Here is a 27,939-nt window from a genome sequence, read left to right as displayed (position 1 = left end):
AAGTCGAACACGCAGCTCAAACTTTTGAACTTCTGAACACGCAGCCCATTTTTTGATTGTGAACACGCAGCACACACTTGTTGAAAGTTGAACACGCAGCTCAAACTTTTGAACTTCTGAACACGCAGCCCATTTTTTGATTGTGAACACGCAGCACACACTTGTTGAAAGTTGAACACGCAGCTCAAACTTTTGAACTTCTGAATACGCAGCCCATTTTTTGATTGTGAACACGCGGCGCACACTTGTTGAAAGTCGAACACGCAGCTCAAACTTTTGAACTTCTAAACACGCAGCCCATTTTTTGATTGTGAACACGCGGCGCACACTTGTTGAAAGTCGAACACGCAGCTCAAACTTTTGAACTTCTAAACACGCAGCCCATTTTTTGATTGTGAACACGCAGCACACACTTGTTGAAAGTTGAACATGCAGCTCAAACTTTTGAACTTCTGAACACGCAACCCATTTTTTGATTGTGAACACGCGGCGCACACTTGTTGAAAGTGGAACACGCAGCTCAAACTTTTGAACTTCTGAACACGCAGCCCATTTTTTGATTGTGAACACGCGGCGCACACTTGTTGAAAGTCGAACACGCAGCCCAAACTTTTGAATTTCTGAACACGCAGCCCATTTTTTGATTGTGAACACGCAGCACACATTTGTTGAAAGTTGAACACGCAACTCAAACTTTTGAATTTCTGAACACGCAGCCCATTTTTTGATTGTGAACACGCAGCACACACTTGTTGAAAGTTGAACACGCAGCTCAAACTTTTGAACTTCTGAACACGCAACCCATTTTTTTATTGTGAACACGCGGCGCACACTTGTTGAAAGTCGAACACACAGCCCAAACTTTTGAATTTCTGAACACGCAGCCCATTTTTTGATTGTGAACACGCAGCACACATTTGTTGAAAGTCGAACACGCAGCCCAGACTTTTGAATTTCTGAACACGCAGCCCATTTTTTGATTGTGAACACGCAGCACACATTTGTTGAAAGTTGAACACGCAGCTCAAACTTTTGAACTTCTGAACACGCAGCCCATTTTTTGATTGTGAACACGCGGCGCACACTTGTTAAAAGTCGAACACGCAGCCCATTTTTTTATTGTGAACACGCAGCACACATTTGCTGAAAGTCGAACACGCAGCCCAAACTTTTGAATTTCTGAACATGCAGCCCATTTTTTGATTGTGAACACGCAGCACACATTTGTTGAAAGTTGAACACGCAGCTCAAACTTTTGAACTTCTGAACATGCAGCCCATTTTTGAATGTGAACACGCAGCACACTCCTGTTGAAAGTTGAACACGCAGCTCAAACTTGTGAATTTCTAAACACGCAGCCCATTTTTTGAATGTGAACACGCAGCACACTCTTGTTGAAAGTTAAACACGCAGCTCAAACTTTTGAACTTCTGAACACGCAGTCCATTTTTGAAAGTTGAACACGCAGTCCGAACTCTTGATGGTAAACACACAGCCCACAGTTTTTAAAAGTTGAACACGCAGCTCATTCATTTCATTTGCACGCAGTTTATACATCACACTTTGAACACACAACTCACACATTTCACTTGTGAACATGCAGCCCACACATTTCTCTTCTGAACACGTAGCTCATTCATTTCATTTGCACGCAGCTTACACTGAACACACAGTTCATACACTTCACTTCTGAATACACAGCTCATTCACTTCAGTTGGAACACGCAGCTCACATATTTCAATTCTGAACGCGCAGCTCATTCATTTTCATTTGCACGCAGCTCATTCTTAATTCTGAACACGCAGCTCATAAATTTTCACTTCTGAACTCACAGCTCATTCACTTCATGTTGAACACGCAGCTCACATACTTCAATTCTGAACACACAGCTCATATACTCCAATTCTGAACACACAGCTCATATACTTCAATTCTGAACACACAGCTCATATACTTTATGTCGGACACGCAGCTCACATACTTCAATTCTGAACACACAGCTCATATACTTCAATTTTTGAACACGCTGCTCATAACATAACACTGCTCAATTTGAACACACGGCTCATAACTCAGTAGTCTTTTAATTTTGAACACACAGCTCATTCTGAACATACAGGATGCGATGACGGAACTTGCAGAAGTTGAAACAAACTCAGATGTCCGACATCTTCCTCTTTTCCTTTTGCTTCGAAGTTTGGAACCTATATAGCTTCAGATAGGTTCTGGCTTTACTGTTTCCACATGACTCGGGTTGAACCCTACGATTTATTTTTTTTTTGAAAGAACAAAATCTTTTTTTGCACAAATGTAGAGAACGACACGGCACTCTGAGCACAAGACAATTGTTTGAAATTAAGAAATGTGTTCTTAACTGGGTATTGAGCCTACGACTGAACACAGCGAGAAAGACTCAACAATGGAAAACAAAAGGTAAACAACTTGAACACAATGAGACACGCTCGGAAAGACTCAAGGCAAGAATCGAGACAAACAAAACAAAAGACACGACACACAGACGTGTTACAAAGACGAGAGACCTCTCAGTACGCGAGGAGCCAGTTTTTTTAGGTATTGTTTCCCACCCTTTCTCATTTGTGATTCTCACATCACTCGGCCCTCAGGCTCCGTTTTTGCTGAAAAAGCCCTTTTCCTCACTTTTTCTCTCTGCGCACATCTCTCTATTCTTTAATCTCTCATTTTTTATCCCTCCCCTGGGTGGTTGATGGATGAACAGAAAGTTGCGGGCTGACGCCCAACATAATCAACTCGCGGCTATTTCCCCCGGTGACTTCTGTCGATGCGCCGGATGAGGGAATGGAGTATCTTGATCCATTCCAATTCGTGTTTCGCACTCGGCTTGATACCTCGTTGCTTGGAGGATGAGAGAGCTTTCAGCCCTTTGTTGTTAACTTTAGTTATCCCCTTTTCTGGCGGGTAGAGTGGCCTTTCTGGCAAGTAGAGTGCCCTTTTCTGGCAAGTATGTTGACAACGGGGAAAAGACAGAACACTTGACTTAACTTTTCCCTTAGTTCATTATTTTGAGCATTTTTTGTTTTTGACGTTCTGTTAAAATAATTTTGACCAACATGAGAGTTAGATTAACATGCTTGTTCGATTTTCTGATTTAAAATCATGCAAGTTAGGTTAGGAGCACTGAAAATTTTCCTTTTTGGGTCCAAGAAATAGTCCAGTTTTGGAAAAATAGAATAATTTTTCGAGAAAATTAGTCAACTTCATTAAAAAATTCTCAAAACTGTTCTTACAAACAACTGCTGCTCAACGAGCACGGAACCCACTCTTGAGATGCGCAACCTCAGATCCGAAGGAAAATTGCCCCTTGCATGGAGGACATTGCATGGCAACGAAAAGTTGCCCTTTGTTTGAACGGCACCACGGCGCATTGAATGGCAACGGAAAGTTGCCCCTTGTTTGAATGGCACCGCAGCGCATTGTAGTCAATCCTCAGAGTGACGATCACAACCGAACTCCCGAATACAAAAAAGACAAAGATGACCAGAACCATCACATGGACATAGTTGAGTTTGAAGTGTTTTACAGTTGGACTTCAGAATGAAGTTGCCTACGTATCCCAAAGATGGGAATCAAGCCTTACGTAGTTTGGGGTTAAGGTACACTCGTGTATTTAACCTCTCCTTTTGCGCTCTAACTTTTGCCAAGGCCGCCCTTTGCGGGTTTTCAACCTTGCGAGCTCCGTTCTTCTTTTTTCATCTTTTCTTTTTATTTCTTTTCTACTTTGTTCATCATTTTTTTTTCCAGAATTTTTCATTTCTGTTTTTTGTTCTTTGCATTTTTTTTTTTGTTCTTTTTCTTGCTCTAACTTTTGCCTGGGTCGCCCTTCCGGGTTTTCGGTCTAGCGAGCCTCTCAGGGGTAAAAGTGTAGCTTGGTCCATGTCAAATGGGTCTGAGATCTCGAATCCGTCTGAATCTAAGAGAGTGGCTGCTGTTCGCTGACGATGCAGGAGTCTATCTCGTGGAGGCTGAATTTACCCCTAGTGTTGTAGATCGGAACTCAGTTTTTCTTCAGCAATACTTTCTTCTTTCTTCCCCTCTGGGATTTGGCATTCTTGCCGATCTTTGTTAGCTTGAGAAACATCCCAATTTTTTGACTCTTCTAGCACATCTGACAGTTTTGCTCCTAGTTTAAGGGCTTTTGATCTAGCTTCGCAAGCTTCCTTTGAAAACACTTGATCTTCTTGATCTGACTTTTCTTGCCCCTAGTTCGAGGGCTGCTTCAAATCTGGCCACGTAGGCCTCACATTATGGTTGACCTTTGAACTTTCTTAGTCCGAGTTCGAGGTTTGAAAGCAAGGGGTCGAGTCTCAAGGCTGAGAGCGATCCTAGGCTGCACAATCTCAAGAGCGATTCCACACAGGTCTTCGTAGAACCGTGCAAATCATTTTTTGAAATCTTTTAAGAAAGCGACTAGTCGCTTGCGCTGAAGACAATGTAGAACCAATCTGGATCAAGCCAGGATCTTTCTCAGTACTCACATTAACAAGCATGATCTCATTCATTAAGGGCTTAGCACGCCTCTCTTTCTCTCAGTTGATCAAATTTTTGCAAATCCCGAGTAATTCCTTCCTCTTTGTTTTCACCACAGTGTTAGAAAAAGTTTTAAAAACTTAGGTCGATGCAATGAGTTCAAGGCACAGAAAAGACACAGTTCTGGTCAAATACTGCCATCTCAATCAGAACTTTTGGCACAACTGGCACACGGCAGAAGCAAATACAAAAGCGTGAAAATTACCGCTGTTCCATTCAAATTTGTTGGTGTAACTGGCTCTAAGTAGGAACAGACTCAAAGCAAAACGAAAAGACAAACACAAAACAAAATGGTGATGCCCGAGGTAACACCCCCGGAATCACCCGACCTTTGTACAACAGGACTGACTCGATACAACAAGACAGACCCTTAATCAAGAAGATTGACTCAAGACAATGAAACAGACTCAAAACAAAGCTACAGAACTGACTCAACACCGAAGTCAGAAACTACAAAACTAGCATTCGCGAATGCTCAAAATAGTGCGTGCCATAGGCCACATCCGAGGTAAACCGCGCGCCGCCCGTAGGTGGTCGAACCCCTGATCACATACTTGCATTATCCTCAAAATCCACCAACCCGGTGGTGACAGACTTTGCCGAGCTTGGAGGGAGGATGACTTCATTGTCAATCAAATCTTGCACTTCGTGGCGAAGACAGAAGCAGTTGTCGGTCTGTGACCGGTTTGTTGATGGTATGCACAGTACTGGGTACCATCATGCTTAGCTGGAAGGGGGCTCGGGAGAGGCCGAGGCTCGAGGGCTTTGAGATGCCCTTTTTTGACGAGGATTTGAAGGGCCTTAGACAAAGGCATGTAGAGGGCATGGAAGACCCTGCGACCTCGGGGCGGATACTTTGAGGTTTGCTGACTTTTGCTGGACGCACTCAAAAAAGGGTCGGCAGGTGCTGCCTTAGCTCTCTGATCTTTTCCAGGTGCAAGGTTAGGATTGGAAGGAACTGTTCTGGTACGACGGTCCCCATCTCGATTTTCCCTCTGGCTTAAACTGCTCTCAGCCTGAGTGAGGAAGATGGCATCCATAGTTTTTACAGCAACAACAAGCACCTGCTGTTTATTCAATCCTCTGGCTTTCAAAGCCTCAACAGCCCACAGGAGTTGTTCGTAGGGATTGGTGTCCACCTTCATCTTGTTCTTACCACTCGCCTTAGCTTGGTAGAAGGTTTGAGTTGCTACATCAGAGTGGAGCCCCGTTGTTGTCGACAAGCCATTGCCGGTACTTGGGATGGCTTCAGGTTGGCTAAGTTCGATTACAATTCGTCCCAGTAGTGGGGGCTCCTCCGGTATGAAGTTCCCGGCATACAATGTGGTTGGTGACGGAGCTGACATTCCGTAGGCTAGATCAGCCACGGATCTTTGAAGGTCGCCAATCATTCCCATCAACTCAAACATGGTGGGCTCACGAGCTTGAAACAACTAGGGTGTCCAGACCGGGTGCGTGGCAGGTGACCTAGGTGGGTGTGGTACTTCAACGTCGGTCTCACCCTGCAATGTGATTCCTTGGTCTATTGCGGCTGCCATAACCACAATTTCTTCCGAATTTTGCATCATCACGAGTCTGTTAAACTGAACAGAGGTGAAGTGACTGGTGACTAACGGATCAGATGGACCGGACTGGTGACTGACGGATCTGATGAACCGGTGAGCCTTTTCCTGTCTTGCCTCAGCAAAGGAGAACACTGGTTGTTCTGAACCGAGTCTTTTAACCTCCCCCTAAAGAGAAAACAGGCAGCATCTCAGCCCAATTTTACTAGAACAGATGTAAACAAAGCTGAATAACTGTATTCAACCACTGATCATTATTCTCAAATCACTGCCCAAAACTGAATCTGATACCCGCAGATAACTGATTCTAAAAATGCTGAATTGGTGCTGGCAGGCCCTTGATACCCAGAAACACTGAACTGGTGCCCGCAGGCCTGATGCCCAAACTTGCAAACTGATACATGCATTCCTGTAGGGAAACACCCTAAAAGCACATAACAAACAAGTGAGAGCCAAAGCACCCCTATGTTGGGGTAGGGTTTCCCTGTCCTATTTTTCAGGAGCTAGGGTTTCACTATGCACGCAGCGGTTTCGAACAACCTATATTGGGTAAGCAACCTGTCCTTGTTTGGGATGGTCACTATGGATCCGAATATGCACTAGGTCGAATGGTCAAAAAGGGTGCCCCGGTAAAATCGAGGTTTGTGTTCCCATACTGGCAGAGCCCACAACCGATCAGCCTTATGGTCATGCCTTGACAAGACAAGCCTCTGGCAAACCGTTCAGGAATAACAGATGGCAAACACGGTGTCCTAGGCGCACCAATGCACATGCAATGCAAAGAAACACATAAGTGTAATCAAAACAAGATATCATGAGTTCTAGTCAAGTTCTCTAAATCTCCAGCAGAGTTGCCAGAAACTGTAGACGTCCCCGAATGCCCCGGGAGGATGAGTCCCGTTCTGTTCATTTGGGCTCACTACAAGTTCGGACTCTCAAATTGTCATGGTTCTAAATCTGAACCAAAGAGTCCAAATCCGATAAATCGTTTTGAGAAAACAGATTTTGAAACAAGTGCCAAACATGGACTGCTTTGCCTGATACAGAGTCGCCACCTAAATGTTTTATTTTGGGGAAATTTAGGAAACCCTGACTCGTTGCCTAAGGCCACGTGTCCGTCATCACCAAAGTTGCCTCGGCTCGGGAACTTGGGTACGATTGGGGAAGGTCACTTCGTGAGCACCCCCGCTCGCCCGATCAAAGATCGGCCTCTACTAACCATGATATCTAGTTTTGAAAACTTTATGCATTCTTATTCCAGTTATTAGCCCAGATTTACTAGGTGATGCACACAGCATACAAGTATAGACTGGATCGTCTGAATTGGAACAAAACATTTCATGTTTATTTTTGAAAGTAGTTTGATGGTGCTACCCGCAAGTAGGCTAAGACGTGGATTTGCCACCCTCGGGTGGGCTAAGAAAAACATGATTTTGCCACTATCTAGTGGGCTTAAAACTCACAGTAAATGCATTTATTCCAATTCAAATAATCCAACCTTCACCCACAGGCATTCAGGCAGTTATATCACATAAGCATATAGCCTCATGGTAAGCATGCTATCATGGCAGTCACTTGCACACATGCAAGGATGCTAAAGCATAAACACTTACCGAGTACTCCAGGCCAAAACAAAAGCTATGTTAGAAATCCATGCATGATCCTAACTATACAAAAATGCCTAATGCAACACATGCAAAATGCAACTAAGATAGGCTCGGCTATTCTAAAGATGGCATGTGAAATGCTACAACTAACATGTATTCAACTTGGGATTGAGATACAAATGCAGTTAGTATGATGCGCCGAGCCCGGTGCATGCAAGACAGATGAATGAATGCAAACATGCTATCATACTGTATGCTAATTGAAACATGCCCTAATCTAACTATCATAAGCTGATAAATAAAAGGGAGAAAGACGTGGGGTTGGAAGACATACATCACACACACGCACACTTATTACAACATTGCCCTCGCGCAGAGGGTCCGAATAAATAATACAGTCCCAAATAAATAATTACAGTCCAAATAAATACAAAACCCTAATTAATTAACAAATTAATCTAGGAAAGTAGTAAATTGGCACGTAAATCCATGGACTACCTCAGCTATGTTCCGAATGATGGATGATGCATGCTCGAGTTGCCTTGCGCGGAAATCCATTGCGATGCCCCGGTTCGCCTCTGTTTGCAATTATTCTCGGGATACGTGCCAAGCTCCGGAAAGCTGTCGATTTCTAATTTGGTGCAACAGAGAGCAACACAGGGGCATGACAAAGTATTTTCACATATGTATGTATGACTACTCTTCAGGGAGTGTAGTCCTCGATCCTCGTGCCACCAATCACGCATCTCGATGCATGATGGCCGAGGAGTCGATTTGCACGATTCAATATGAAATGAATGCATATATGGACACAACAAGGCCTAAGCTCCATCATGGGTAATTCGGAGTGTCGGCGACCGGGAATTGAGACACGTTCCGTCACTCGGAGTACGAAACGTCCCTCGTTTCCCGTGCTTGGGCTAACTCCTATCCCAAGCACTATGCAATATGCATGACATGCATGAATGCGATCCTAACATGCAACCTAGCATACGCAATGCTATGAAATGGCATACACAATGCTCAATGTAACATGGCATACACAATGCTCTAACACGCAACCGAGCATACACAATGCTATGAAATGAAAAGGCATACACAATGCATAATGGACTTACACCAACATGAGTGGACCTCAGCCACACTCACATCAGTAGCCATTAGGTGAAAATGGGACTATCAAAATGCGTGCACACATGCACGCAAACCGATGACCGATCCTAAGGCACAACATGCAACTCTAACAAGGCATGGCAAGGGATGCAAGATGGCATACAAGCATGTGAATTTCAGCACTGAAACATGATGCTAAACAGCCCCGAAACATGGAAAAATGGCACCCGATGCATGGAATGAGCCCCGAAACTCAAGACTAGGCACATGCAATGACTTATAGCTATACAAAGCATGCATTATTTGATCATGAAGTATAAAGACAGAGCCAAGGAAGTCCCAAAACATGAAGATTTTTAGTTCAAAGCATGGCCAAAAAGTGCTAGCAAGATGGACTAAAGTAGCATGCAACTTTGACTAGCAAACATGGTTTACATGGCAAGTGTGTGAACCATATGGAATCTCACCAAACTAGAAAAAATCAGTGAACAAAACATGTGAAAATAGGTCTGAATAACCACTGAAATGAAGCCAACACATGCAAAAATGATGAGTTACTTTAGAGGGCCATGCGAGGAGTTATTAAGCACATGCAAGATAGACATTTAGCATGGCATAAAAAACTATGAAAATCAAATATGGTAGTCCTAAAACTCACCAAATTGACCCTAGAAAGTGACTTTGAAGCATGCAAGGTAGGGTCTCTTTGGAAGGCCAAAAAGGCCACCAAACAAGAGAAGGAGAGAGTGGGTCACCCCCCTCTAATCTTGGTTCTCAAAATAGTGTTCCAGCCACTAAAAATCCACTGGATTTCAGTGGCTAGAAGGCCAACAAAGCATGCAATTGGGGCTTAGGTGTAAGGCTCAAAACAAGGGACAATCAAGCATACAAGGACGCATGTGACCTCAAATAAGATAATGCCCTTAATAAAACATGAAGATGATGTCAAAAAAAGCCTTTTTCCAGTTTATAATAAGTCTAAAAAATGAACATAAATAGGGCTAATCTATCATGCACAAATGGCCCTAAAAGAGAGAATAGAGACAAGGGACAGCAACTGGCCCCAAACAGTGAAGAGACCTTCAAAAAAGTTGAAGAGGGGCTCAAAATGAAGCACTTTATAGTTTATGACCATGTCCAAAACAGCTCACAAGTAGGGCTACAATATGATGTAAAAAAGGCCCTAAAAGAGAGATAGAAAGAAAGAGGTAGTAGCTGGCCTCAAACAGTGAAGCGCCCTTCAACAAAGTCGAAGAGAGGCTCAAAATGAAGCCCTTTACAGTTTGGCTCGAAGCCCAGAAATGCTTACAAACAGGGCTAACATATCATGCGAGAAATAGCCATAACAGAGGGATAAAGGGAAAGGGGTAGCAGGTGGCTTCAAACAGAGAAAAACCCTTGATCAAACATGAATATAAGCTCAAAATAAGACCATTTCTAGTTTGGGTTGGAGCCCAAAAATGCTAGAAAATATGGCTTAGATATAGAGCAAAATAAGGCAAGAAAATGGGAGAAGAAGACTTACCCTTGGAGGCCAAACTTCAGCAGCTCTTGGACCAGATTTCTGAGCTCTCAACAATTTTTTTGTATGCAATGGCCCTAAACAATTTTTTTGTAACCCTTATAAATGAAGGGAAGAGGCTGGTTATATAGAGGGAGAGGGGTGGAAAAAAGGGAGGAAAAACTAATTCAAATTTCCCCCCAAAAGGGAAGACCTTCGGACAGTGGGTCAAATGCAGAATAGCTGGCACAGCTGGAATACACTTGGAGAGAGGATCATGGCCGGCCAGGTTCAAAAGGTTCAAGGGTCCAACTGGCCACCTCCTATGGCCGGCCGGCCAGGGGTCAAAAGGGTCAATTAGAATTGCTGGCCGGCCACCCCAAAAGGGTGGCCTCCCATGTGTGCACAACACAAATATGTGGTCAAAACCCAGAAAATGTGAACCATGAGAGAGAAAAGCCAACTTCTTAGAGGGGTTCAAAAGGGTCAGAGACAATTATTGGCCGGCCTATTCATATTGGTTGCCTCGCAGGTGTGTAAAACACAAATATAGGTTTTAGGGCTAAAGAAAGTGGCCCGGGAGTGGTCAACATTAGCTTTCTAGTGAGGAAAACGGGCGACGGAGAGCAATGAAGAAATAAAACTGGCTTTTCAGAAAAATTGCTAGCCTCCCACCCTCCTACAAGCTTTCTAACAATGAAGACAAGGTCTCCACCAAAAATGAACCAAAACGGATGCAAAACGGAGGTTCGGGGACCGAAACACGCGGCCTGGGGGCCCCGAAAACAGGCTGTTAAGCACCGGAGGTGGCGTTCGACCACGAAGTTGGTCTCTCGGGCCACAGTGTTCCTCAAAAGGGAGGAAACAAGGTGTGTGCCAAAAACCGGAGCAAACGGAGGTGGTTAGGCGGTCCCGAACTGAGGCACACGGCCGTCGACTCTGAAAAACCAGAAACCGGGCTCCTAACGGAAAAACTGGCCTACGAACGTGAAACGTAGCCTACGGCCACTGAGAGATGGTCTACGAGACCTCTCCCTCCCTTCGGGAAGAGAGGACAGAGAAAACAGGGCCTAGTTCTCAAACCGAGGCAAGGCATAAAAGTGCCCTGAAGTCCGGAGGCAAGGCTTGCAGCCGGGGCTCTGAAACTTCTGAACGAGCACAATATGCAATATCACCGAGCGCTCAATCAGTGACGTCTGAGTCTTAAGGTCGGTCAAAAATGGGGTGTCTACAGCTCGCTTTGAGAATCGTGCCATAAGGCTGATCGGTTACGAGCTCTGTCACGATGGGAACACAAACCCCAGTTTTTTATCGGGACACCCTTTTTGACCATTGGACCTAGTGCATATTCGGAATCCATAGTGACCATTCCAAGCTAGGACATGTTGCTTACCCGATTGTAGGTTGTATGAAACCTCTGTGTGCGTAGTGAAACCCTAGCTCCTGACAAAATAGGACAGGGAAACCCTACCCCTCCGTAGGGGTATTTTTGGCTCTCACTTGTTTGTTATGTGCTTTTAGAGTGTGTCTCTACATGAATGCATATATCAGTTTGCAAGTCTGGGTATCAGGCTTGCGGCCATCGGTATCAGTGTTTTAAGAATTAGTTATATCTATGGGTATCAGATTCAGTTTTGGGGCAGAATTCAGTGGAGATCATAGCCATTCAGCTTTGCTCATATCTGTTCTGGTGAAATTGGGCTGAGATGCTGCTTGTTTTCTCTTTTGCTAGGGTAGTCTTGGGAACCATAGCTTCAGAAGGCTTCGATACCCCCCGGGTACATTGGACTTGTCCTGATAGACTTTGTCAAGTCAGAGATTCAGTTCAAGGGCAATCAGTGTTCCTTTGCTAGAGGCAGGGTAAAAAGGCTAGTCAGGCACAGATCATCAGTTCAACCGTCTTCGGATCAGTGATCATTATCCACCTCACCTATGCGCAGTTGGGCTGAGATATCTGTTTCCACCTCAGAAAGGGGATACACACTTATTTAGTTAGATTAGCAGTTTTCAGTTAGCATGGAAGAGATGATGCGTCAGCTCCAGGAAAGTATGAAAACCATGCAGCAGGACGTTGTTCGTCAAGCAGAATTTGCCAAACAGCAGGCTAAGGTCATGGCCTAACAGGCAGAGGTAATTATCAGGCTACAACAGCAAACCAGAGCATCCACTTCACACCAAGCTCCTCCCCCACCAAGAGTGCCAATACTCGTGGAGACAGCTAATGTCCAGGAAGATACGGACATTCCAATAGGGCTGGCTCCGCTTCTAATCCTACCCCAACTATCCAAAGCACAAACCAACCAACCGGATTCTCCCTTTGAGTTCGAGGTGGACCCCACGACACTAAAAGTAAGCAAGCTTGAAAAGTTATTCAAGAAATCTTAGGATGTGAAGTCCATCCCGGACATAGAGGATGGATACACCGATTCGGCGGTGACATTACCGGACCGGTTCAAGATGCCACATATCGATCGTTTCGATGGTTCCAGAGACCCAATGGTGCACCTCCACCTATTTTCTGATATCCTGAGGCCAATGGGTTTGACCACAGCCCAAAAGCTGTCACTATTCGGTCGAACCATGTCTGGGATAGCCGCAATCTGGTATGCGAAATTGGAGAACTCTGTGAAACAGAACTGGGAAGAGCTGGCTGAGGCCTTTATTGCTCAATACTCTTACAATACATAGATCAAGGTCACAACTCGTGATCTCGAAGTCACCCACCAAGAGCCAAATGAGAGTTTCTCAAAGTTCGTGGCGAGATGGAGAGCAAAGGCCTCAATGATGACTACAAGGCCTTCCGACAAAGATCAGATCAGGATGATTGTTCGAAATCTACATGGCAAGCTGTTGCAAAAGATGGTCATCCTACCTCTGTTTACCTTTCCAGCCCTTCATGAAATGGGGTTTCAAATCGAGGATGCCATCAGACAAAGAATCTTTGTGGAAGATGATGAGCCTTTGCGGAAGAATGTTATTCGTAGTTCCAATGCTACTACTGATGGTAGCACAGCTGCAAAATTCTCAGAAGTAGACTCTATCACCACTTCCCTCAATGGCCAAAAACCCGCCACTTCAAATCGGCCCCAAGCCCGAAAGTTCAATCCTCTTTACATGAGTTTCTCTCAAGCTTTGAAAAAGTTGCGAGAAGAAGGGCACCTAGAACTCCTAGAACCCCAAGCCCTTCCAAATCCTCTTCCACCAAGATATGACCCAGCTAAATACTGTGCCTATTATCAACAACACGGTCATGATACGAACCATTGCATCCACCTCCGTCATAAGATTCAGGATCTTATTGACGAAGAGACCCTAGCTCCACCCAAAGGACCTCAGGTTAGTACTGACTCGTCACCTCCCCACCTCAACCTCATCCATATACTACCATCCACCTTCGATCCCAGCATATACATCACTCTAGCCCAACTACCCAAGCCTGAGGTGTTCATTCCGGAAAGCATGGACTTATGCATGATGGGTGCACCTGAACTCCAATCATCTCAAACCCGTGAACCCACTACTTCTGAGTTGATGAGAATGATTGAAGATCTTCAAAGAACTGTGATAGATCTGGCCTCTGGGACATTGGCTCCATCATCGGCCACATCACATGCTACGAGTTTCACGACAAAAGGCTCCCCAATCTTGGGACAGGTTGTATTGGAAGAAGGCCAATCCCTTGGCAAAATAGAGGCCAGTGGTAAGAACAAGGTAGGGGCAGGCATTGATCCCCATGAACACCTTCTGTGGGCTGTGGCGGCTTTGAAAGCCGAGGGACTGAACAAATAGCAAGTGCTCGCAGTTGTTGCAAAGATTATGGAGGATACTTTCGTCACTCAGAATGAGAGCAGTTCGAAGCAAGAGGAAAATCGGAAGAAGGGTTGTCGTACCAGAAACGATATTTTGAGCTCTAATCCTGCACTCGGAAGAGATTGATAAACCAGGACAGCACCTGCCAATCCCTTTGCTAGTGCGTCCAGCAAAAATCCAGAAACTTTGAAGTACCAACCCCGAGGTCAGAGGGTCTTCCATACCCTCTATATGCCTTTGTCCAAAGCTCTCCAAATCCTTGTTGGACAAGGCCATCTCAAACCCCTTGAGCTCGGCCTCTCCCGAATCCTTTTTTGGATACGCATGATGCTGCCCAGTACTATGCCTTCCATCAATAAACCGGTCATGGCACCAACAATTGCTTTCGTCTTCGCCACGAAGTGCAAGATTTGATTGACAACGGGGTCATTGCCGCGCCAAGCTCGGCAAAGTCTATCGACACTGGATCGGTGAACTTGGGGTGTAATGTGACCATGTGATCGGGGGATGAACCAGCTGCGGGTGGCGCTTGATTCACTCCATACGTGGGAATGGCACGCACTGTTTTGACCAATATGCAAATACTAGTTTTTGTACTTTCTGACTTGGGTATTGGGTCAGTTTTGTTGTTTTGCATATAGTCAGTCTTTTTGTACTGAGTCAGTCGGGTCTGTCTTGTTGTATCGAGTCAGTCCTGTTGCGTTGGAGGCGGGTGATTCCGGGGATGTTACCTCGGATATCACTATCTTGTTTTGTGTTTGTCTTTTTGCTTTCTTTTGAGTCTATTTCTGCCGGGGAGCCAGTTACACCAACAGATCTGAATGAAACAGCAGTGATTTTCACACTCTTGTGTTTGCTTCTGCCTTGCGCCAGTTGTGCCAGAAGTTTGAATGAAACGGCAGTGCATTTCACCTGCTTTTTGGTGCCTTTAAGTCATTGTATTGACCTAAGTTTTTTCAAAACTTTTCGAACAATGTGTTGAGAACAAAAAGGAAGGAATACCTCGGGATTTGTAAAAATTCGATCAAGTGAGAGAAAGAAAGGCATGCTAAGCCCTTAATGAATGAGATCATGTTTGTTCGTGTGAGTACTGAGAAGGATCCTGGCTTGATCCAAATTGGTTCTACATTGTCTTCAGCGCGAGCAATTTGTCGCTTTCTTAAAAAAATTTCAAAAAATGTTTTGCGCGATCCTGCGAAGACCTGTGTGGAATCGCTCTTGAGATTGTGTAGCTTAGGATCGCTCTCAACCTCGGGACTCGACCCCTTTCTTTCAAACCTCGAACTCGGACTCAGAATGTTCAACGATCAAACACAATGTGAAGCCTGTGTGACCAGATTTGAAGCAGTCCATGAACTAGGGCCAAGGAGGTCAGAAATAATCAAAAGAAAGCTTACAAAACCAAATAAGAAACACCCCTCGAACTAGGGGCAAAAAATGTCAGATGTGCTCGAAGAAGTCAAAAATGGGGTCATTGCTCAAGCTATTGAAGATCGGCAAGAATGCCAAATGTCAAATCCCAAAAGGGAAGAAAGAAGAAAGTATTGCTAAAGGATAACCGTGTTTTTATCCGCAACACTAGGCGTAAATTATGCCCCCCATTGGATGGACTCCTGCATCGTCAGCGAACGGCAGCCATTCTCCTGGATTCAGATGACTTCAGGATCTCAAAACCATTTGACATGGACAAAGCTACACTTTTACCCTTGAGAGGCTCGTTGGACCGAAAATCCGAAATGGCGACCTAGGCAAAAGTTAGAGCAAGAAAAAGAAGAAACAGAACAAAAAAAAATAATAATAAAATTACAAAGAATGAAAAAAAGAAAAATGAAGAAAATGAAAAGAAAAGATAGAAAAGAAAAAAGAAGAAAAGAAATGAAAAGAATTGAAAAGAAAAGAAGAACAAAGCTCGAAAACCCAGAAAGGACGGCCTTGGCAAAAGTTAGAGCACAAAAGGAGAGGTTAATACCTGAGTGTACCTTAACCTCGAACTATGTAAGGCTTGATTCCCGTGTTTCGGATACGTAGGCAACTTCATTTTGAAGTCCAGCCACAAACACTTTCAAATTTGACTACGTCCATGTGATGGTTCTGGTCATCTTTGTCTTCTTTATATCTGAGAATTTGGTTGTAATTGTCACTGTGAGGACTGGTTGCCACGTGCTGCAGCGCTATTCAGACTAGGGGCAACTTTCCGTTGCCGTGCACTGCTGAGGTGCCATTCAGACAAGGGGCAATTTTTTATTACCATGCAGTGCCGCTCAGACAATGGGCAATTTTTTCATTATTTTGGATCTGAGGTTGTGCATCTCAAGAGTAAATTCTGCGCTCGTTGAGCAGCGGCCATTTGTAAAAACAGTTTTGAGAATTTTTAATGAAGTTGACTAATTTTTTCGAAAATTACTCTATTTTTCCAAAATTGGACCATTTCTTGGACTCGAAAATGGAAAATTTTCAGTGCTCATAGCTTGACTTGCATGATTTTAAATCAAAAAATCGAACAAGCATGTTAATCTAACCCTCATTTTGGTTAAAATTGTTTTAGCAGAAGCCAAAAACCAAAAAGGGTCAAAATGATGAACTAGGGCACAGTTGAGTCAGGTTTTCTGTCTTTTTCCCTTTATCAACGCACTTGCCAGAAAGGGCATCATACCTACCGAAAAAGGACACCATTGAAGCTGACCGCAAAAGGGCAAAAAGCTCTCACATCCTCCGAGCAACGAGGTATAAAGCCAAGTGCGAAGCACGAATTGGAATGGGGCAAGATATTCCACTCCCTCATCTGGACAAGATCTGATCACGTCCAAACTCCCCAGCAGAGCATCGTTAACTAATGTCAGCTGCAGATTTGCTACACACCCAGTTGTAGCACGGCCCCTCCGTAGGAGAGACTCACTGTTGTGAACAAGAATGAAAATCTAGTAGAATACCAGGGGCAAGAGCCCACAACTTCCTGTTTATCAATCAACCACCCAGGGGAGGGATAAAAAATGAGAGATTAAAAAATAGAGAGATGTGCGATGAGAGAAAAAGTGAGGAAAATGGCTTTTTCAGAAAAACAGAGCTTGAGGGCCGAGTGATGTGAGAATCACAAGTGAGAAAGGGTGGGAAACAATACCCGGAGAAACTGGCTCCTCGTGCACCGAGAGGTCTCTTGCCTTTATAACACAGCTGAGTGTTGTGTTTGTGTGTTTTTGTTTGTTTCGATTCTTGTTTTGAGTCGTTTGAGTGTCAATAGATGTGTTTAGGTTGTTTTACCTTGTTTTTCCTTTGTTGAGTTATGTTTAGGTTGTTTTACCTTTTGTTTTCTGTTGTTGAGTCATTTTGGCTGTGGTCAGTTGTAGGTTCAATACCCAGTTGAGAACCCTTTTCTCATCTCACTTTCAAAAATCATTTTGTGCTCAGAGTGCCGTGCCATCCTCCACATTTGTGCAAAACAGAATTCGTTCTTTCATAACCGCCGGGTCCAACCCAGGTCATATCAGAACAATGGAACCAGGACCTATTTGAAGCTATGGGTTCCGGATTGCGAAGCAAAGGAAATTAAGGAAAATTCAGAGCATCTGAGTGTGTTTCAACTCCTGCAAGTTTCCTCTCCACATCCCATATGATCGGAATGAGCTGTGTACCGAATAAACCGAGTACTGTGTTATGAGCTGTGTGTTCAAGGGTGAGCAGTCTGCTGTTACGAGCCGTGTGTTCAAAATGACCAGAATACTGTGTTATGAGCTATATGTTCAAAAGAAACAGAGTACAGTGTTACGGGCTGTGTGTTCAGAATGAGCAGTGTGCTGTATGAGCTGTGTGTTTAAAGTGAACAAAATACTGCGTTGATTGTTTTAAAGCCAGAATGGTAATCAGACGTGCTCTTCCTGAGTACCATTCCTTGCCGGAGGCATCTTGGCTGTATTTGCAATGAGTTCCTAGGGAAAGTTATGAATATGATCAGGATGAAAAACGGCATTTGTGGTTTCTACATACAGGTGTTGCTCCTTGTCAGTATTTCAGAACCTTTATACTGTGAGTTGAAGATAAGTATTCAAAGAATACAAGAAGAGATCCCCATCAGAGTAAAGCGGTTTACCGCCGCTCACCCCATGAGGTGCTTTCTAAAGTGCCGCTTTGTCTGTTTATTGCATTCCCCAAACATCATGCCCTACATTGCTTGTAACATGTACTGTATTATCGCACTTATTGCGTTTATTTGCATCTTGTGTTATCTTGTACCATTTATCCTTTTACGCCAAGCTGCGTTTAGGATCGTTGTCCTCCAGGACTTTCTCAGGTTGCATTGAGCACGCGCCTGATTGTTTGTTTTGGACCTCCTCTCATGATTTCAGCATGGTTTGAGTGTCCCATTCCTTACGCGATTTTAGCGTGTTTGGAATTTATCCCAGGTTGCGTCGTGTACGTGCTTGGGCGGGTTGTTGGACCTCCTCTCATGATTTCAGCGTGGTTTGAGTGTCCCGTTCCTTATGCAATTTCAGCGTGTTTGGAATTTATCGTAGGTTGCGTCGTGTACGTGCGTGGGTGGGTTGTTGGACCTCCTCTCACAATTTCAGCGTGGTTTGAGTGTCCCGTTCCTTACGCGATTTTAGCGTGTTTGGAATTTATCCCAGGTTGCGTCGTGTACGCGCTTGGGCGGGTTGTTGGACCTCCTCTCATGATTTCAGTGTGGTTTGAGTGTCCCGTTCCTTACGCGATTTCAGCGTGTTTAGAATTTATCCCAGGTTGCGTCGTGTACGCGCTTGGGCGAGTTGTTGGACCTCCTCTCAAGATTTTAGCGTGGTTTGAGTGTCCCATTCCTTACGCGATTTCAGCGTGTTTGGAATTTATCTCAGGTTGCGTCGTGTACGCACTTGGGCGGGTTGTTGGACCTCCTCTCACGATTTCAGCGTGGTTTGAGTGTCCCGTTCCTTACGCGATTTCAGCGTGTTTGGAATTTATCTCAGGTTGCGTTGTGTACGCGCTTGGGCATTTTGTTTTCAAGCCTCTTCTCACGATTTCAGCGTGGTTTGAGTGTCCTTTTCCTTACACGATTTCAGCGTGTTTGGAATTTATACCAGGTTGCGTCGTGGACACGCTTGGGCTTTTTTTTTTCGACCTCCTCTCACGATTTTAACGTGGTTTGAGTGTCCCTTTCCTCACATGATTTCAACGTGTTTGGAATTCATCTCAGGTTGCGTTGTGTACGCACCTAGGCGGTTGTTTTCGAGCTTGTTCTCACGATTTTAGCGTGGTTAGAATGTTCTTTTCCTCACACGATTTCAGCGTGTTTGGAATTCATCTTAGGTTGCGTTGTGTATGCACCTGGGTGTTGTTTTCAAGCCTCTTCTCACGATTTCAGCGTGGTTAGAGTGTTCTTTTCCTCACACGATTTCAGCGTGTTTGGACTTCATTTCAGGTTGCGTTGTGTATGCACCTAGGCGGTTGTTTTCGAGCCTCTTCTCACGATTTTAGCGTGGTTAGAGTGTTCTTTTCCTCACACGATTTCAGCGTGTTTGGAATTCATCTCAGGTTGCATTGTGTATGCACCCAGGTGGTTGTTTTCAGGCCTCTTCTCACGATTTCAGCGTGGTTAGAGTGTCCCCTTCCTCACACGATTTCAACATGTTTAGAATTTATCTCCGATTGAGTGGAACGCCTTCCTGATTGGTTTTCTTTGTTCTTCCTTCTCTCACGATTCCAGCGTGGTTGGAATGCGTTACTCCTTTTGCATCTATTGCTCTATCCGTTACATCCATTGCATCATATCTGTTTTATGCTAGTCTAGGAGACCTTAAATTCTTTGGTCTGGGAGACCTTAAATCCTACATCTTTATTCGCACTGTCTTGTGTACTTTCCAGTCTAGGAGACCTTTAATCCTCTAAAGGTACAATTCCTTTGGTGTTTGTCATGCCCGAACGACTTCCGGTGGTCTAGTATAGCCACCTGCTTGTGTTTGCGGTGAGTTCCTAGGAGACCAACTGAGACGGTGGAAACTAGAGTTCGAATGGCTCATGCCTAGAGCGCAAAGGTTCGGGATTTCCGAGACTAAAGTCTAGTTTGAATACCCAAGGGTATATCCTCAGCTTGAAATTTGTATGGCAGCCCCATAGATTGAGATAGCATGTGTATGCGCCTTAATTCTGGATATTGAACCAACCTAGTCTGTCACCCTGTTGGAGAATAGGGAAGGTTGCGACCATAGTCAAGGAGAAAAATAGTACTTGTGGTTCAACCAAGAAGAAGTGAAAGATCCCCAGTAGCATGAGGTAAGTCATTGCCAATCATCCTTGTAAGGTACCTTCACTTCTTAGCTATTACATTGCATTGCATTGCATTGCATAAATCCTGAATTATCAAACCGGCTTCACTTAGCGTATAAGTCCAATCTTCAAACCAGCTTCGCATAACGTATAAGTCCAATTTTTAAACCGGCTTTGCGTAGCGTATAAGTCCAATTATCAAAATCTTCCTGCATAACATTTTGCATTCCTGCTTAAACTATTGCATTTATTGTATATATTTGCTTCGTTACAGCTTTCTTTGCATGATCATAAGTTATGACCGGCTTTGTGCATGTCTTTTGCATTTTGCCCCTGCCTGTGGGCACATCTCTTGTTTATCTCGCCTATTTGTCTAAGTCTTCGGCCTCGTCAAAAATGGGTCGTCTCTGGGCTTTGACATTCACTCCCGTCACTTATGACTTGCAAGTTCTATCAAAGAGGGGCACCTGTAGACACCCCATTTTTGATCGACCTTAGGACTCAGACGTCATCGATTGAGCGCTTGGTGATGACGCATTTTGTGCTCGTTCTGAGGTTACAGAGTCTCGGCTGAGAGCCTTGCCTCTGGACCTCAGGACTCTTTTGTGCTTCGCATCAGTTTACGAACCAGGTTCTGTTTTCTCTACCCGAAGGGACGGAGATGTCTCATAGACCATCTCTCAGCGGCTATAGGCTACGTTTCGTGGTCGTAGGCCATTTTTCCCGTTTGGAGATCAGTTTTTGGTTTTCGGAGCCGTCGGCCGTGAGCCTCAGTTTGGGACCGCTTAACTTTCTCCGTTTACTCCAGTTTTTGGCACATACCTTACTTCCTCTCTCTAGAGGGACACTATGGCTCGGGAGACCACTTTTGTGGTTGCACGCCACTTTCGATGCTTAATGGCCTATTTTCGGGGTACCCGGCTGCGCGTTTTGACCCCCGAACCCGCGTTTTGCATCCGTCTTGGTTCATTTTTGGCATGGACCTTGTTTTCATTGTTTGGAAGGTGGTATAAGGGTGGGAGACCACCTTTTCTCCTTGGAGACCACTTTTCTACCGCCGGCCGATTTTCTTGACAGGTAACTGGTCTCCCTCATTTTTGGGCCACAATTACTGGTCTTCCACCACACCACTAGCTTGCATTCAGTTGGGAGACCACCAAATGGGGCTGCCGACCACCTTTCATGGAGTTGGACTTTTTGAACTGGCTGGCCGACCACCTGAACTGGTCGGCCCATTTCCTCCTGTTTTGTCTCAGTGAGTTGATTCCAGCTGTGCCAGCTGGGAGGCGCAAACTGCATCCTCCATACACGTGTATGGAGGATCTTTGCCCTTGTTTTTTAGCTTCTTGGAGAAGCTTTGGTCTCTTTTGGCTATAAGAGAGGCCCTTCTCTCCCTTGGTTAGGGTTCAGAAAATTGGTCTAAGGCAAAGTATATCTCCCTCTCTATATCTCTACACTTAGGCATAGAAAGTGCTTGGTTCTTGCACCTTTGCACACCACCTCCTAGCCTAACACCTCCACCATTGCTTTGAGGTCTTTGGAGGTCATTTTTAGAGGCTAAAGGTCTGGTTTTTGGGTCCAGAAGTTGCTGTCCTTTTGTGCTACAAGGGTGACACACCATTTCCCTCTTTTTAGCATTATTTTGATCCATCTCTTAGCCTTATTTTCAAGCATATTTGAGCTTTGGTGTAAACTAAAAAAAGTCTTATTTTGAGGCCCTTAACATGTTTGTTTACGATCATTTTTCTGTTGGGGGTCATCTACCCCGTTGCATGCTTCTTGTTGCCTTGTTTTGAGCCATGCCCTTAGGCTTTTGTATTGAGCTTTGCTTGGCCCTTTAGCCACTGAAATCCAACAGATTTTCAGTGGTTGGGATGTAGTTTTGAGGGCCAAAATCAGAGAGGGGTGACCCTCTCTCTTATTGTTTTGTTTTCTAGCATATTTGGCCTAACAAAGGAGCCCTTATTTTCACACCTCCAAGCCTTTTTTCAGGCCCTTTTCTGTGAGTTTTAGGGCCTAGCTATGCTCTATCCAGAGGATGTTTTGTCACCTTGGGTGTGTCCCTTGCATGTGTAGAATAACCCCTCTTATAGCTTATCAAAAGAGCATGTCATTCTTGCATGCATTAACCATGTTTCAGTGGGTTTTTAGGCTTTATTTGGCATGTCATACCTCTGAATTTTTCTGGTTTAGTGGCCTCTTGATTGCCTCACATGCTTGTAATGCAAATCCTCTTTACTAGCTTACATTGCATGCTATTTTGGCCTTTGATTCTAGCACTTTTTGGCCATGTCTTAAACTGATTTTGTGCATGTTTTGGACTGCCTTAGCTCAGTTTTTGGGCCTCATGATCGAATGATGTTTGCTATGCATGGTTGTAGTTCAATACCCTTGCCTAGCTTTGAGTTTTGAAGCCTTTTGCATGCCTAACTTGAGTGGTTTTCATGTTTTGGCATCATTGAACGTGTTATTTCAGAACCTATACTTACGCCATATTCCCATGTTTTTCACTCTTTAAATGTGTTTGAGAGTCGTGCTTAAATACCTCATTTATGAGCCATTACATGAGCTTTATTTCCATGCCTTTAGAGTCATCATTTTAGTCTATTTTCCTACTGTTTTGGGCCTGCATAGGGACTGTTTGGGGCTGGTTTGGTCATTTGTGCATCGCTTTGCATACCTCTAGTGTAATGCACTTCACTAGTTTCGATAATTGTGTCATCCAACATGCATCGGGTGAGTTGTTTGCATGATTCAGGACCATCTTGCATGTCATTTCAGAGCTGGAACATGTGTTGTTGCATGCCATATTTCATCCTTACCATGCTTTGGTGGAGTCGCACTTTGTGCCTTAGGTTTGGTCCCTTGCATTTGTGCATGTTTGCATGTGTGTTGTTGCTTCATTTTCATCATGTATGGCCACTGATTTGAGTGTGGCTGAGGCCCATTCATTTTAGTTTAAGTCCATCTTGCATTGTATATGCCATTTAGTCCATGTTGTTGCATGATTGACCATTGCATTGTGTGTGCCTTGATCATTTCATTGTTAGTCTCCACTTATGCATTGCGTATGCCATATAGTTTTCATGTGCATTGAGTATGCCATTGATTATTTCATAGTATTGTGTATGCTAGTAGCATGTTTGTATATCATCATTTGCATGTTTGCATCATTTAGTGGCATTATGTTTAGGTTGCATGTTAGAGTTGCATTCATGCATGCCATGTGTATTGCATTGTGTTTGGTGTAGGGTTTAGTGCAGACACGGAAAATGAGGGACGTTTCGTACTCCAAGTGACGAAACGTGCCTCGATTCTCGGTTGCCAATACTTCGGATTACCCACGATGGAGTTTAGGCCTTGTTGTGTTTATATGTGCATTCATTTTACATTGAGTCGTACAATCCGACTCCTCGGCCATCATGCATCGAGATGCGTGATTGGTGGCTTGAGGATTGAGGACTACACTCCCTAGAGCTTATGCAATGATGGGGAGAGTGGTCGTGCACACATATGTTAAAAATACTTTGCCATGCCCCTTTCTTACTCTCTGTTACAGCAAACCGAAAGCAACAGGAAAAACTGGTCGGTAGTATCCCTACAACATGGTGGAGTTTAAGCCTTCTGGAGTTTTGTTCAGTATTCTGGGACCAATTGCAAACAGAGGCAAATCGGGGCATCGCGATGGATTTTCCAGCAAGGCGACTCGAGCATGCATGCATTCCTTGTCATTCAAGACCGAGCTGAGGCAGTCCATTTCATATGTTTTGCATGCTAGCTTATTTATGTTAGTTAATTTGTTAATTAATTTGGATTGTGTAATAATTAACTGTAATTCGTTATTCATTCGGTCGTGTATTATTTATTCGGACCCTCCGAGGAGGGCAATGTTGTAATAAGTGTACGTGTGTGTGATGTATGTCTTCTAACCCCACGTTTTTCTCTCTTTTATTTACCATCTTATAATGGTTAGTTTTAGGGCACGTTTAAATTAACATCATTATGCTCGTATGTTTGCATCCATTTATCTGTTTTGCATGCACCGGGCTCGGCGCATCATACGAACTGCATTGTATTTCAATTCCGAGTTGAATACGTGTATCAGTTTTTGTATTTCATATTCCATTTTAGAATAGCCAAGCCTCTCGTAGTTGCATTTTTGCATGTGTTGCATTAGGCATTTTAGCATAGTTAGGATTCATGCATGATTTCTAATTAGCTTCTCTCTTTGGCTCGGAGTACTCGGTAAGTGTTTATGCTTTAGCATCCTTGCATGTGTGTGAGTGACTGCCATGATAGTATGCTTATCATGAGGCTATGTGCTTATGTGATATAACTGCCTGAATGCCTGTGAGTGAAGGTTGGGTTGTTTGAGTTGGAATAATTCGTCGAAACTCGTGTTTTAGCCTACTTGCGAGTAGCAAACTTCAATCCATCTTCAAAACAAACGGATATACGATGTTTTGTTCCAACTTAGGCAATCTAGTCTATACTTGTATGTTCTGCGCATCACGTAGTAATTCTAGGATAATAACTGGAATAAGAGCATATAATGTTTTCAAAACTCGATATCATGGTTAGTAGAGGCCGATCTTTGATCGGGCGAGCGGGGGTGCTCACGAAGTGACCTTCCCCAATCGTACCCAAGTTCCCGAGCTAAGGCAACTTTGGTGATGACGGACACGTGACCTTAGGCACGAGTCAGGGTTTCCTAAATTCCCCCAAAATAAAATATTTAGGTGGCGACTCTGTATCTGGCAAAGCCGTCCATGTTTGGCATTTCGTTCTAAAAATCTATTTTTTAAAACGATTTGCCGGATTTGGACTCTTTGATGATTCATCAGTCTTGCATTGCACTCTGCGAGATTAGATACAGGATCGTGACATTGAGTCCTGAACTGTAGTGAACCCAATGAACAAAACGAGATTCCCTCCCGGGACGTTCGGGGACGTCTACAATATGTAGTCCTTATATTATATACTTGATCTAATAGATTAGACAAATCATATAACACGAGCATCCATTTGATGGATGGCTCTACGGTGGGCATGTGTCGGGTAGGTTCGGGTTAGAGTCAAATTAGTTTCATGTTTTTGTTTAGAATAGAATCATGGGCCCACTTTAATTTTAATTTTTTTATTAATGCTCATTGAATATAATTTTTTTTTTGAAAAATTAATTTGTAAAAAAAATGTATAAGATTTGTAGAAAAAATTTAAAACTAAGGAGTGGTTTGAGATGTTCTAAATAAGTGCACTTTTTGACTTTTTATAGCAAATGTGTAGAAAAGTAAAGAAAGTGAGTAGAAAAGTAGAGAGGAAATGTTGATAGATGTAACTCAAATAAGTGTATGTATGTAAAAAAAAAATACACTTTTTTAGTGCATGCCAGACACCTATTAGATTATGTCTTTTAAGAGGACTACTATTAGCACTTGCTTCCCCACTTCTTTAAACCCTCGCCTAACAAATGAATTCCCTCTATTTTTTTTGAACCCCCCACCTTAATACCAACTATACTCTCTCTCTACCCTTAACCTAACCTCCCAACCCTACCATTATCACCTTCAGCCACACCCGTCTCTACCATTTCCATCTCCGGCCCCCAACGTATAACATGGTAAAAAAAAAAAAAATCCAAACAAGAAGAAAACAAAAGATGATGCAATCAAAAATCCATAAAAGAGTACAAAGAGATCTCAATATAGGAAGATAGCATCAAAACCCCAACATAAATAGATGTTAAGCTAAATTAAAACCCTATTTAGTTTCAACGGATGAGATTTCCTCACTGGTGGTGGGAGTGGGGTCGACATTAGAAGTCGCGATGGTGCTGTTGGGTGTAGGTCCAGAGGTAGATCTAGACTTGATGGCATCGAGCATGCATTTGCTGATCTCCTTGGAGTAGATTTGGAGGATCTCGATGCCATTGTCGTCGGCGGAAGCAAAGGCGGCAACAAAGGCCTTGCCCTCGATGTGGTGGGTGGTGGCGTCAGCCTCATCATGGGACATGGATCCGTAGCGCTTGGAGAGGACGGAAGGTGCAGAGAGGGTTTCAATGAGGTGGTTGAAGACGGCGTCGCGAGTGTGTTGCTACAGAGGCCATATGTTGAAGGATATGTTGGCCATTTTCTCTTGTTTTTTGGGCTCTTCGTGGGGGTATGTGTTAATATATATGATAAATATTCTTACATATATTAGGTATTGATTTCCTAAATATATTAGGTATTGCAATAGTTAGGTCTCTTATATGATACTCTTTCTCATAATTAGATTTATAGTAGGATACCCTTTCTTAAACTATATATATATACAGGCCTTCTATTGTATAAGACAATATCATTCAATATTATTCATTTAATACAATATATATTATTTTCTCTCTCTCTACTATTATAACATGGTATCAGAGCTAGGTTAAGAACCTAGTAATTTCGCTTCACCGGCGGGCAGTAGCCTTGCCTTGGCCGCCCACCGGACCTCAACCTATTCTGCTGTCATGTTTTCCTTTCAGTATCGCTTCGTAGTGATCTCTTCCTCCATCCACTAGTTTATTCTTACCCCAAATATCTCTTTCATATATATATGTATATATATATATTTGTTTTTTACTCGTCATACATTTTTTTTCTTTCTCCACTCTATCTTTTCCTCTGCTTCAATCTCACATTGGTTTCTATCTTTAAACCTATTTGAGTTTGAGGGGGGGTATTATACTTATATCATCATGAACATGGTTATACACCATGCAAACCACCTAGCCGCCTACTTTGGCACACAATCCAAGCCGCACTCTCTGGCATACAATCCAAGCCAGTTCCTCTAGCGCACCACAAAACTCGCCCCCTGGCGCACCATCCAAGCCGCCTCCTAGCGCACTCAGTTATCTGTTGCCATCATCATTCAGCACCACGCCATAAGTTATGTGTGTGCCACGCTTGTTGGTTCAATATTCAGTTCTCAACATTGGTCCGGTATGACCCCTTTAAACTATCTCGACATTGATTCCGGTTAGCTCCTACATCGGTCTGGCATGACCCCTTCAAACTATCCCGACATTGATTCCGGTTAACTCCTACATCGGTCCGGCATGACCCTTTCAAACTATTTTGACATTGATTCCGGTTAGCTCTTACATCAGTCCGGCATGACCCCTTTAGACTGTCCCGACATTGATTCCAGTTAGCTCCTACAACGGTCCAACATGACCTTAATCTGATCTCGGCATTAGTTCCAACCAGTTTATACATTGGTCTAGCACAACCTTAAATTGTTTTGGCATTAGTTTTAGCCAGTTCCTACAATGGTCCGATATGATCATAAACTCTCTCCCGACTTTTGTTCCGGCCTTTGATCCATTTCAAGCACCCTTGCGCTCCCGTTTGGATTTTGCAATCTATTTGGCTTTTATTTTATTTAGTTTTATTTCATGTTTTAGTTTCTCTCATTAAACTTAAGATGTTTATCCTCCTTGAGTTTTAGCGGTGATGTTAATATATATATGGTATATATTCCTACATATATTAGGTA

The 27,939-nt window shown here is 43.7% G+C and overlaps 1 pseudogene; it reads right to left on the bottom strand.

Annotated features, from left to right (window-relative positions):
* LOC145819369 (pectinesterase 2 pseudogene) overlaps positions 1–26,005 on the bottom strand; it is a 38,187-nt pseudogene extending 12,182 nt beyond the window's left edge.
* Positions 26,006–27,939: the final 1,934 nt, after the last annotated feature.

The sequence above is a fragment of the Camellia sinensis genome, chromosome 2, assembly GCF_055761805.1.
Source record: "Camellia sinensis isolate YWXY chromosome 2, ASM5576180v1, whole genome shotgun sequence".
Classification (NCBI taxonomy): domain Eukaryota; kingdom Viridiplantae; phylum Streptophyta; class Magnoliopsida; order Ericales; family Theaceae; genus Camellia; species Camellia sinensis.
This window is presented reverse-complemented; position numbering and strand designations above follow the sequence as displayed.